An 11,920-nucleotide genomic window follows, 5' to 3' on the forward strand; every position below is an offset into this window, starting at 1 on the left:
TTTTGAGAAATATTTGACCCTGTGTACAGGTATACCTTGATTAAGTGGACCCTCGATTATATAGACCATTTTATGTACTTCGATTTTATGTACATTTTACCTCGATTATTTTACGTACATTTTTACCAGTAAAATTTTTAATATCTGATCAGTTCAACGCTTGCAGTTTATATTATGAGGGGTTTTCAGTCTTTGACACACGGAGCACTTCATATCAATGAATTGTTTTGTGGAGAACCCATAATAACGCCAATGACATACTAAGTTTTCTATATTGACTAGGGTGAGCCTCACTTATATGGAAAACAAAAAAATAGAAAAATACCAAGTCTTATCTCCTTATTCAGCTGTTTTGGTTTCCCCGAAACTACATTCAAAATTTGTGCAAAATCACCGGCAAAAATCGAAAACCTAATATTTCTGCATATATTTGGCCAAGCTTTCCCATACAAACTTCAAGCCTGTTGAGCGCCCCTTAGACTTCATCGATTGTGATCAAATATTGAAAGTATGTAGCTTCTGGGAGTCTAGTTGAACCTGGAGGTAAGACTTGGTATTTTTCGAGTTTTGTTTTTTTTTGTTTTTCATATAATAATATTTACCTTAACTTCATACTTTCCTTTCTGATTACATTTTTTGTTAAAAATGTTTTATAACTTTGTCGATGATCACGATGAGCGGAGTATATGGAATGATTCTCTGGCGAAGTTTTTTACAGATTCGTTAACAATGATAGCATTTTTAGCGGATACATGCAAATTGTTCATTTGCCAGACTCTTCCTCAAAGCTTCCAAACAAATTTCTTCCAAGATTCCTTATGACTTATCTTGGCGTGTTCTCAGCTGATTGAACTCCAAAATTTGTAGCAAATTCCAAAAAAAGGTCATTGTAATCAGAGCCGTAGCGTGCGGTTGGCCAGGTTGGCCCCCGCCAAAGGCCAGAGGGGCGCCGAAAAGGCCTGGATGAAGGTTATCAAAATTTCACGGTTTTAGGTATCTAAGACTGATAACTTTTTTACGTTTTTTCCTATTTCTCAAACATTTAGATTTTCCTAAATTATTTGGAATACCACGATGTTGAGAAACTATTTTACTTATTTTTTCAATGACAAAGCAAAAAATCAATATGCTTTTGAAATTCTAGTGAAAGTTTCTTTCTAATGACTCCTAAACAATCTTACTGGAGAATGTCTTGAGGTAAATTCAGAGGTCATTCGTCGCATTCATTCAAACATTTTACAGCGTTGACAAAATTAATTTTAAATGTAAAATATTCAGATGATGCTCCTTCAGTTCATACAATTGTTTATGTTTCTTCGGGCTTTAAACTCTTGTAAATCTAGCACAAACCTTACAAGTCGTATTCACCCAAAAAACTATCAGTGAGTTTTTATTTCTATTTCCTCAACTCAAACAAATTCTCCTGGATTCTCGAAGGATTCCGTTAGAAATTCCTCCAAAGAGGATTTCAAACATATATCTACGATTTTTTCAGAAATTATTCAAAGGATTCCTCCGGATCTTTCTTCAAGAATTTTATTGGATAATCTTCCATAGTTTGCTGAAGAAACTTCTGCAGATATCCTTTCAAACATATTCAAAAATATTCATCCCCATAGATTTTTCCAAAAAATCATAAATTTAGAATTCTTCCAGAAATTTTCCCAGATATTCCGTGAGAATCTGCCATTGATTTTATTTAAAACTTCTCCAAAGGTTTCTTTTGCAATCCTTCCATGGATTCCTTCAGGAATGTCTTCATAAAACCTTGGAGGGAAACTTTTCCAGGGATTCCTTCGAGAATTCAGAAATTCTTCCAATGCACAGTGGTACACGAACCAGATATACGAGGAAAGATGCATTCAACGCCTTCAAATGAGTTTTTAGGCATATATGGTCTTCTACAAAGTTGTCCCTAATAATAAGGCCCTCTTTAAAATGTGCATGAAAATTAGGGTGGTTCATATTTTCAAAGAAATTGGTAACCAAACTTTTTATTTGCAAGAATAACTGCATACATTCTTCGGGAAAGTTGTAGATCTATCAATTTTGAGCAACATTGCTGAAGACACTTTTTATGTAGCTTTAAAATTGACCGATCTAGAGGTATTTTTCTGAATAAGCTTAGGGTGGTTCAAGAAAAACCGCGCTGAGATGGTCGTTACCTCTTTTGGTTCAAAAGTTACAGGCGTTTTTCTTAAAAATCATAGTTTTTTAAAAGAATTTATGGTGGGTTGGGGCAAACATAAAAAATATCGTTTGCCTGCATTCAAAAGAAGAAATGCTATTATAAAACATATCAAAAAATTAGAGGGGTGTTATTTTTGTAACTCAAGTGAAAAATACATGAAAAGTGCCAATTTTTTCTAGAAAGTCATCAATATCTTTTGAACGGAATGACGTAGCAACATTCTCAGCGTACGAAAATGCGCGTTTTTGGGAGCTCTAAAAGTGGTTCTTAGGCGACTTTGACGAGAAAAAGATAAAGCAATAAAACGGTTTGTTCTAGCGTCACCCTATGAAAACTATGGGAAAATGCTCCAAATTTGGTCAAAACAGTTTAAACGCTTTATCTTTTTTGTTTCAAATTTCTCATCAAAGTTATCTAAGAACCATTTTTAGAGCTTTAAAAAACGCACATTTTCGTGCGCTGAGAATGTTGCTACGTCATTCCGTTCAAAAGATATTGATGATTTTATAGAAAAAATAGGCACTTTTCAAGTATTTTTCACTTGAGTTACAAAAATAACACCCCTCTAATTTTTTGATATGTTTTATAACAACATTTCTTCTTTTGAATGCGGTCAAAAGATATTTTTTATGTTTGCCCCAACCCGTCATAATATCTTATTAAAAAACTATGATTTTTTAAGAAAAATGCCTGTAACTTTTGAACCAAAGAGATAACGACCATCTGAGCGCACGAAACGATGCGTCTTCAAATGCTCTAGAAGTGTTTCTTGGGCGACTTTGATGAAAAATCAAAAATGAAAAAGTTAACGCCAGAAAACCAGTTTTTCTTGAACTACCCTAAGCTTATTCAGAAAAATACCTCTAGATCTGTCAATTTTAAAGCTACATAAAAAGTGTATTCAGCAAACTTGCTCAAAATTGATAGATCTACAACTATCCCGAAGAATGTATATAAGTTATTCTTACAAATAAAAAAGTTTGGTTTCCAATTTCTTTGAAAATATGGACTACCCTAATTTTTATGTACACTACCCGTCATAAGTACGGACTCACAGAAAGTATTGCAATAATATTGCATCACCCTGACTCACCTCGATATCTCCAAAACCTGAGGACTTACAGAGATGCTGTCTTCAGCAAAGTTATTCAGAAGCCCAAAAGCAACAACTTTTCTGAAGGCGGCATTTTTGTAGGTGTTCTGGTTTTAGAGATATCGAGGTGAGTCAGGGTGATGCAATATTGTTGCAATACTTTTTGTGAGTCCGTACTTATGACGGGTAGTGTATATTGAAAAGAGGGCCTTATTTTTAGGAACAACTTTGTAGAAGACCATATCAATGTAGAAAATCATTTGAAGGCGCTGAATGCATCTTTCCTCGTAAATCTGGTTCGTGGACCATTGTGCAATGGTTCTCCACATTTTTTGCAGGCCTTCAGGCATATCTTCAGGAACTGCTCCAGGAATTCCTGCATGAATTTATCCATGAATATCATTGGAAATTCTTGATGAAATGTCTGCCAGGTTTTCATCAGGTATTCCTCCGGATATTCCTGCAGGAATTCCTTTAGTGATTCCAGCAGGATTTTTTCTAGAGATATCAGCAAAAACACATATAGAAATTTCTTCACGATTTCCTCCTGGTATTTCTTTATGTCCATGATTCGTCTTATATTTGCTGTACATTTTTTTTACCGATTTTATGGGAAATATTTTGATTAAACTTTAAAAGAAACCTTTCCTAAAGTTAATGGAAAATACTGATAAAACCAATTGAATTATTCATAGACAATTTAAAAAAAAGATTGTTTGAGGATGTCGGAATTTTCACTAAGGGGAAAATACTCTAAGAGATTAAACGAAACACAAAAATCCAACTAAAGAAACTATTAAAAAAGAATATAAATGACCACGTTTTTTTTGCGAATTAACCTTCACGTCCCGACCCCCAACATCTCATTTTCAAAATGCTGTCATTTCGGAAATTTTCATTCAACTTTTTTGAAGTCGCCCTCAATCGATCATAAATTGGTGCAAGTTCATTACACTCAAGTGACCATGCAATATCCGGAGCCATTCCGGAGTTATTCCGGATTGTACTGGGGTCAGGTAGGGTGCCGAAATGGCTAAAAATGATTATTTCGTGTGTTGTTGTGTTTTAACCATCGATTTTTAGTGGAATTTTTATTGCGAACAATAGAACACAACTGCAATAATCAGATTTGAATAAGTTGACCCATCCGGATCACCGTGACAGGTTCCGCGGGGGCCTCATTGGGAACACTTCCGGTTTTAACCCAAAACATGTCGTGCGACATATCAAACTTCATGATTTCCAATGACTGAGTCAGAAACGATACCCAGAAGTCTGTATCAACTAATATGGCCACCCCAGAGCATCTAGCAGAAAAAAATTACTGAAGTACAGTGACGATTCGATCGTTGAGAGCTCGTTAGATGGGCTGTCTCGATGGTTGAATGTTCACTGGTTGGGGCAAAACCCAACTAAAAAGCACTGTCAATGTCAAAATAGATGTCAAAACGAGTTTGACGTCCGACCGCCGTCGCATCACAGCTCCTGTATACAGAACGTTTACGCAAGTATGTGAGTGTTCCGTGACGTATTTCTCGTCACTTGCGTTTGTCTAGAGCATTTTGATCAGTTGTCAGTTGCCCCAACGAACGAACACGATTCGCTAATCGGGGCGCAGTCGTGACCCAACCAGCGAATCCAGACTGTATTTAGCAACTGATATGGTTACTCCGGAACACCTGAAACAGGTTCCGCGGGGGCCTCCCAAACACAATAACACACGAAATAAATCCTTTTTAGTCATTTGGCAAAACAGACCACTCCCCCACCCCCTGACCCTTGTACAATCCGGAATATCTCCGGAATTGTTCCAGATATTACATGACCACTTGAGTGCTATAAACTTGCACCAATTTATGATCGCTTAAAGGCGACTTCAAAAAAAAATCGGATGAAAATTGACGAAATGCCAACATTTTGAAAATGAGTTGTCGAGGGTTGGGTATGTGAAGGTTAACCATGTTCAATTGTCGCGTGGAGCGGACGTGGTGTGATGGTTAGAACACTTGACTATTACACCGAGGACCTGGGATCGAATCCCACTACCGACAAACTCGCAAAATGTGAGTTCTTCCTTCGGAAGGGAAGTAAAGCGTGGGTCACGAGATGAACTAGCCTACACACTCAGTTGAGCTCGGCTAATTTTCATTCTTTTGCCGAGATCCGCACAGCCGAGCGCTCGGCAATCGCAATTTAACTGAGATACCAGCAAAAAGTCAAGTTTATTCATAGCAGCACCCATGGGTGCCACTATCATCAAACATAAAACGTCAAGCGTTTAACTGAGATCTCAGCAAATGAACTTTAACCGAGATCCGCACAGCCGATCTCGGCATTCTGTTTTAAGTGTGTAGGGCAAAAAATCTCGTTAATACAGTTAGAAAAAAAATCAATTGCCGTGGGGCGCCAATCTGGATGCTTGCCAAGGGCGCCATGGGACCACGCTACGGCTCGTAATGCGCCGTAATGCTTTCGCAGATGACTAACAAGATGTGCGGCAAATTATTTGCCAGTGCTGTCATGGTAAAATCAGATTTTCTTAAACAATTCTTGGAGAAAATTCTTTAGAAAGTTTCTGAGACAATTTTGATGGACTTCTGAAGGTTTTGAGGGGGAAATCAGTTTCGATTTTCTAACACATGCTCTCTAAATTTTCTCAACATGTGTGAGTTTTAAATTGTAGATGAAGAAATACTCAAATTTTCACAACTAACATCGAGCTATTTTAAAATTTGCTTCAACGAAGGCTCAAGACACTTATCTTTAGATTGAGACGAAAAAAACACAACGTTTTCACAATATTTCACTGCAAAACTGCTATTTTATACTTTTATGGGCTATCTGTTCGAATCCTCCCTCGACGCACACCAGCTCGCACAATTTCACTAGCACTATTTTATCGGAAACTTTCTCACTTTTTGACTGCATCTCGATGCGTATTACGTCTATAAACGTAGTGTAAAATATTTCACCGGCTTCACAAATGAAATAATATTCAGTATGTCACAAAAAAGTCCGGATTTCTTGATTTGCCGTTTCTTTCATTCTCCCATTGCCTATGTGTGCAAATTTCTTGGGTACTATCAAAGAATAAAAATATTTTTATTTTTTTGGTAATATGCACAGCGTGATGAACAAGTTGAAGGTGGAAAAGAGACAAATGCATTGCACTAACGAACCTGCCTCATCTGGTCATTCGCGTGCAGGAGTATTTGTTTACTCTCTGTAGAGTCTTAGCGCTTTCACCAATACACGTAAATTGTGAGTTGAGCCTTTAATGTATCCGTGAATCATTTTCTAAAAAAATCCATGAAGTCTTTTTGAGAAAGTTCATGAAAGGGTTTCTAGATGAATGCTCTGAAAAAAAAATCCAAAGAAATGCGTAGAAGAATTTGTGGAACAATTTATGCAAATTTTTTGGCAAGGAATTCTTGAAATATTTTCTAAAGGGGATCGTCCATAAATTACGTCACGCAAAAATCGACCATTTTCAACCCCCCTCCCCCCTATGTCACACTTTTTGTATGGGACCTCTAAAATTTTTGTATGAGTCGTCACACTTTGCTGAACCCCCCCCTCCCCCTCAAAGCGTGACGTAATTTATGGACGTTCCCAAGGAATCCATGCAACATTTTTGGAAGCTCATGCAAGACTTTCTTAAGAAATTCTTATGGAGAAATTTGTGGAGGACATTCTAAAGTCTAAAGGAATCCCTAGAAGATTTTGTGAAAGAAGTTCTGAATGAATCTACGAACAGTTTCCAAAGGAGTATCTGATTATTTTTTCAAATCTCTGGGGGATTTTTTCTAAGAGCTCGGAAGATTATTTAAATGCATCCTAGGATGGATGTCAGCAAGGGTCCATGAAAAAGTTTTTTTTATCTATATTAACGAGATTTTTAGCCCTAGGCTAAGCTCATCTCGGGACCCACGCCTAACTTCCCTTCTGAAGGAAGATCTCACATTTTGCGAGTTTGGCGGGAGTGGGATTCGATCCCAGGTCCTCGGCGTGATAGTCAAGTGTTCTAACCATCACACCAGGTCCGCTCCACATGAAAAAGTTATCGAAAGTTCTGTGGAAGTTTTTTTTAATTTTTGGAGAAAACTGTGCAGGAAAATCTGGAGATATTCTGAAGAAATATTTGAAACTTTTATGCCTTTAGCCATGCCTTTAGCGGTCTTTATCTACTCAAAGAGCATGGGAAGCAGGTGATGAAATGAAAGATTCGCTAGGGTGCGAACTGTAGGGTCCACTTCCGGAAGCAACTCTCGCAACGGCAAACTCCAGCTCTCCAGTTCAGTAGCTTTCTCCGGTCGTTCGGATTCACCAGACTTGCCACAGGTTCGCTGTCCGTCGTCCGCCGACGCTCCACACTTATCGCAACTGTCACTCTACACACTCATTCGTAACTGCTCAATTCGCACCATCTACACACTCAATGTAAACATAGAGAGTGCATGCCAGTACGAACCCTACACCCCCATCTTTCTCTAAAAAATGTTATGAACCTGACATCTAAACAATCTCTCTTTATGTAACACTAAAACTACAGATTCCCTTGAATTCAGCCAAATTTAACCCATGCTCTGAAATGCAATACCAGCGTTATTATCACTCAGCACCCCTCAACTCAATACTTGAAAACAACAATCCACAATGCCTCCGCTGGACTTTGGCCTGCCCAGTCGCAATATTCCATAAGCAATCTAACATCAAGAACCTTTCCCACCTGCTATTGGACGAACTTGCACATTGTGGAAAGCTCTTTGATATATCACATCTAAGGAAGTCTCGAATACCTAATGATCGAGACGGGAATCCAACTCAGCTTCTCTGGGTTAGAAAATGGCAAGCCTTATCCATTAGACCAGTGTTGCTCAAACTGCGGCCCGCGGCTTAGACGCTAAATCTCACTTTAGCCCGAGGTATACTTCAGCCCAAGCACCACTGCATTGGACTAACTGGAGATCCAACATCTGTCAAACACGAAAACACATCCGCGAAACCAGAAACAATTTATACATAACCTTCCCCTTCTTAATTATCAAACCCCGTTACACAAATTATCAGAACAATCCACCAAACAAGACTCTGTGTTCAGCAGCTATCATCAACCTCCTTGCATTTTTGCATGCTCCCCAACATCAACGTGATGTGACGTGGCTCAACTATTTTCGAATAACATCCCCTTGGCTTTTCAAACCTTTTCCAATTCTAATTCCAACCTTTTATCAATGAACAACAGTCAATAGCTTTGTCAATAGTTTCACATAATGTCAACATAATGTTCACTTTTCCATGACAAGGAAATAATTAAGAGAAGCCACTCTATTCGTCAAAGTTCAAAGCCAATCTCTTTAATAAACACAAATCAATCAATCAATCAATCAATCACTCAAAGTTCAATAGAATTCTATAAGCCGTACTACACCAATGCGTCAAGCAAGTGAATGCATGAATATAAATAATGTATTTATATGAGAGAAACTAGACAGAGTAAGACAAAATGCCTAAATTTATAGGGCAATGCCTGTTTTAACACTCCAAATATTTTATTAACTCTTCAACCAGCTGACTTTTTCCATTTGTGCAGAGGTTTCCGGGTCGATGTGAGTTCCCACACTTAACAAATCCAAACAAAAACATTCCTTAAGGATTTCTTTACCTCTCAAAAATTTCAGTTTTCATGGCACAACACATCTTGGCCATCCACAATGAACCCAAACCTTGAAGTCACTATTTTCTCTTCTATGTCACGTTTTTTTTTTTCTGTGCCTTATACTCATTTGGTTTGATAGGAGCCACGTGTGCCACTCTCCGAACTTATGCTTCATTCGAACTACACACTGCTTTTCATAATATTGCTGACCCCTTCAGTGAACGGTGTAAGATTTATTAATCATAGACGTCAACTCCTTTCAACACTAGATACTTTATTTTTCAGCCAACTTCTCAAGTGCGCAATTTAATGACGCACAAAGTCCAACCAAATTTTCTCATTCCAATCCCAACCATCCGCGTACAGATAGCTAGCCAACCTTCAACAACCAAGTTTCAGCAACCCTTGGTATAATCAACAATCCATTCTTGAATCCAGCATCCGGGTCAGTAACAAAACATGTCTCGCTTTCCCTTCCACTCCATGCACAAACCATCAAACATCACACGTTCGCTTGGTGTAATTGTGACAACTGTTGCATCAAATCCATAGTACTAGGAAAACCCTGTTCTCCTCTTCCAAGCCAGAATCAATGGATCAATGCAGCAAACTTTTCTAGTGTTCATCGCATGTAAACAAAGGCGCCAGCGTATATGGGCATTAACATTGTGACAGCAGTGGAGTTACGTCAAACACACAAGGCTACAGTGGCACTTTCTGTTCGCTTCATAGCGGCCGTTTTAGTTATTTTAATGATCCATTATATACACGTATTACCCATTACAAGTACTTTCAAATCATGGAATACAATGATTCACGCCCGCACGTCTCTCGCAAGAACTATCAGGCGATAATACGATTTACTTCTTGTGCTCTCAAAGTCTCAAGTGCAACTTGGAATCTCTAAGTCAGACCAATCTTCCTAGAGGCATCCTCAAACCATGGAAATACTACACTGCCTTCAAATACAACATGCAAGGCATTGCCTCTTTATCATCCAGCCAATCATCACACTGTTCCCAATCAATCACAAATATACCCAGGTTTTCTTCAAGATGTAGTGGAAGCACTTCCCAATTCCCATGCACCCTATCTGAAGAAAGGAGCTTCTAAAGCAAATTATTTTATTTCCGTGCGCCCCCCAGCCATGGAAATGTTACCATGTTGTGGTTACAGGAACTGCCAAAACCACTACCAACTACTATTGTGTATTCAACGCACCCTTAAGTCAGGCGCCCCCAAGCCATGGAAACACTACCTTGCTCCCAAGCACCCTTGCAGGGACTTTCAAGGTTAATCATTCTCTTTGATTGGCAACCCGCAACGATTAAATGTTTCTTTCGGCCGGCAACCCGCCACGGCCTCGATTATAACCGGCACCCGCAACGGTTAAATTCCTTTCGACCGGCACCCGCCACGGTCTCAATTGTCCTTTCAACCGGCACCCGCAACGGTTGAATTTCCTTCGACCAGCACCCACCACGGTCTTTTTGTCTTTTTTTTTCAACTGGCACCCGCAACAGTTAAATTTGCTTCGACCGGCACCCGCCACGGTCTCATGTGTTCTTTTAACCGGCACCCGCCACGGTTAAAATTTTCTTCAACCGGCAACCCGCCACGGTTGAAAAAAATTGTTCTGATAGATACCGATTGTACCACGCGCATTCACACTTCTGCACTGAAACATCATACAAGCACGCTCTCTCAATGATCTGTCCAAAAATTATCCATTAACACCTGCATTTACAAAACACTGTGTCATCAATTCCGTGCAAATAATTGCACTTCCTCTTTTAATTTTACCTGCCGAATTGTTGCACCGTTTCTCTCATCATCACAACACCAACCAACCTGCCAGAAATCCATCTGAAAACAAACACGTTCAAGGGGGCAAAAAAACATTCACCGTATACGAGGCCTTCCATCCCATCCTCGTCGCCAATTGTAGGGTCCACTTCCGGAAGCAACTCTCGCAACGGCAAACTCCAGCTCTCCAGTTCAGTAGCTTTCTCCGGTCGTTCGGATTCACCAGACTAAGGCTATCCATGAGAAAGATGCGATCAGCTGATTTCTTTTGTTTACCATTTTCTTTTGACATCCGATGATCGGGGTGACAGTTGAACACAAAGGAATTTGTTAAGCACCGACGACACTTGACGAAACTTTGTTAAGTTGTATTTACACCTTGTTTACACTTTTAGCTGTCACCTCCATCGCGATAAGTCGCCATGGATAACCTTCTTGCCACAGGTTCGCTGTCCGTCGTCCGCCGACGCTCCACACTTATCGCAACTGTCACTCTACACACTCATTCGTAACTGCTCAATTCGCACCATCTACACACTCAATGTAAACATAGAGAGTGCATGCCAGTACGAACCCTACACGAACAAGTGTGGAATTGTTTAGAAGGTGAAAATTAAGGTGCCATTAGACTGTTTGTCGTTATGACAAATTTGCCTTTCAAGCCCGACATTCATCCAAGGTTGCTATGATTCACGTTGTGTTGGTCATTTGTTGGGCTTGTTTGGCCAAATATTTGTCATGTCTAATGGGACCTTTAGACATGAAGTCCATTTATGAACAATACATCGATGTGCAGCATCGAGAGTCTGGGGACGTAGTGCCATAAAGAAGATGAGGAAAACGAATAGGAACAGAGCCAAACTTGCCCAAATTTATCTGTTAAAAGTGGTCATTTGGCGTCTGAGTAATGTAAGGTACACCGGGGCAAGTTGAAACGGGTGGGGCAAGATGAAACACGATGTTTTGAAATAGTTTTCAGTACAATTTGAAAATTTTTCTTTCGCCGAAAGATTGTTTGAATCAAAAACTATGTGTTTTGGCATTCAAGCTGTTTACCAACATTGAATAACATCATGTTAACCCGCTGTTTCATCTTGCCCCACCCGTTTCAACTTGCCCCGGTGTACCTTAAATACGAACGCCTTAACCTTGAAACCGCGTTTTCTGTTTT

Source organism: Aedes albopictus, chromosome 1 (assembly GCF_035046485.1).
Source record: "Aedes albopictus strain Foshan chromosome 1, AalbF5, whole genome shotgun sequence".
Lineage (NCBI taxonomy): Eukaryota > Metazoa > Arthropoda > Insecta > Diptera > Culicidae > Aedes > Aedes albopictus.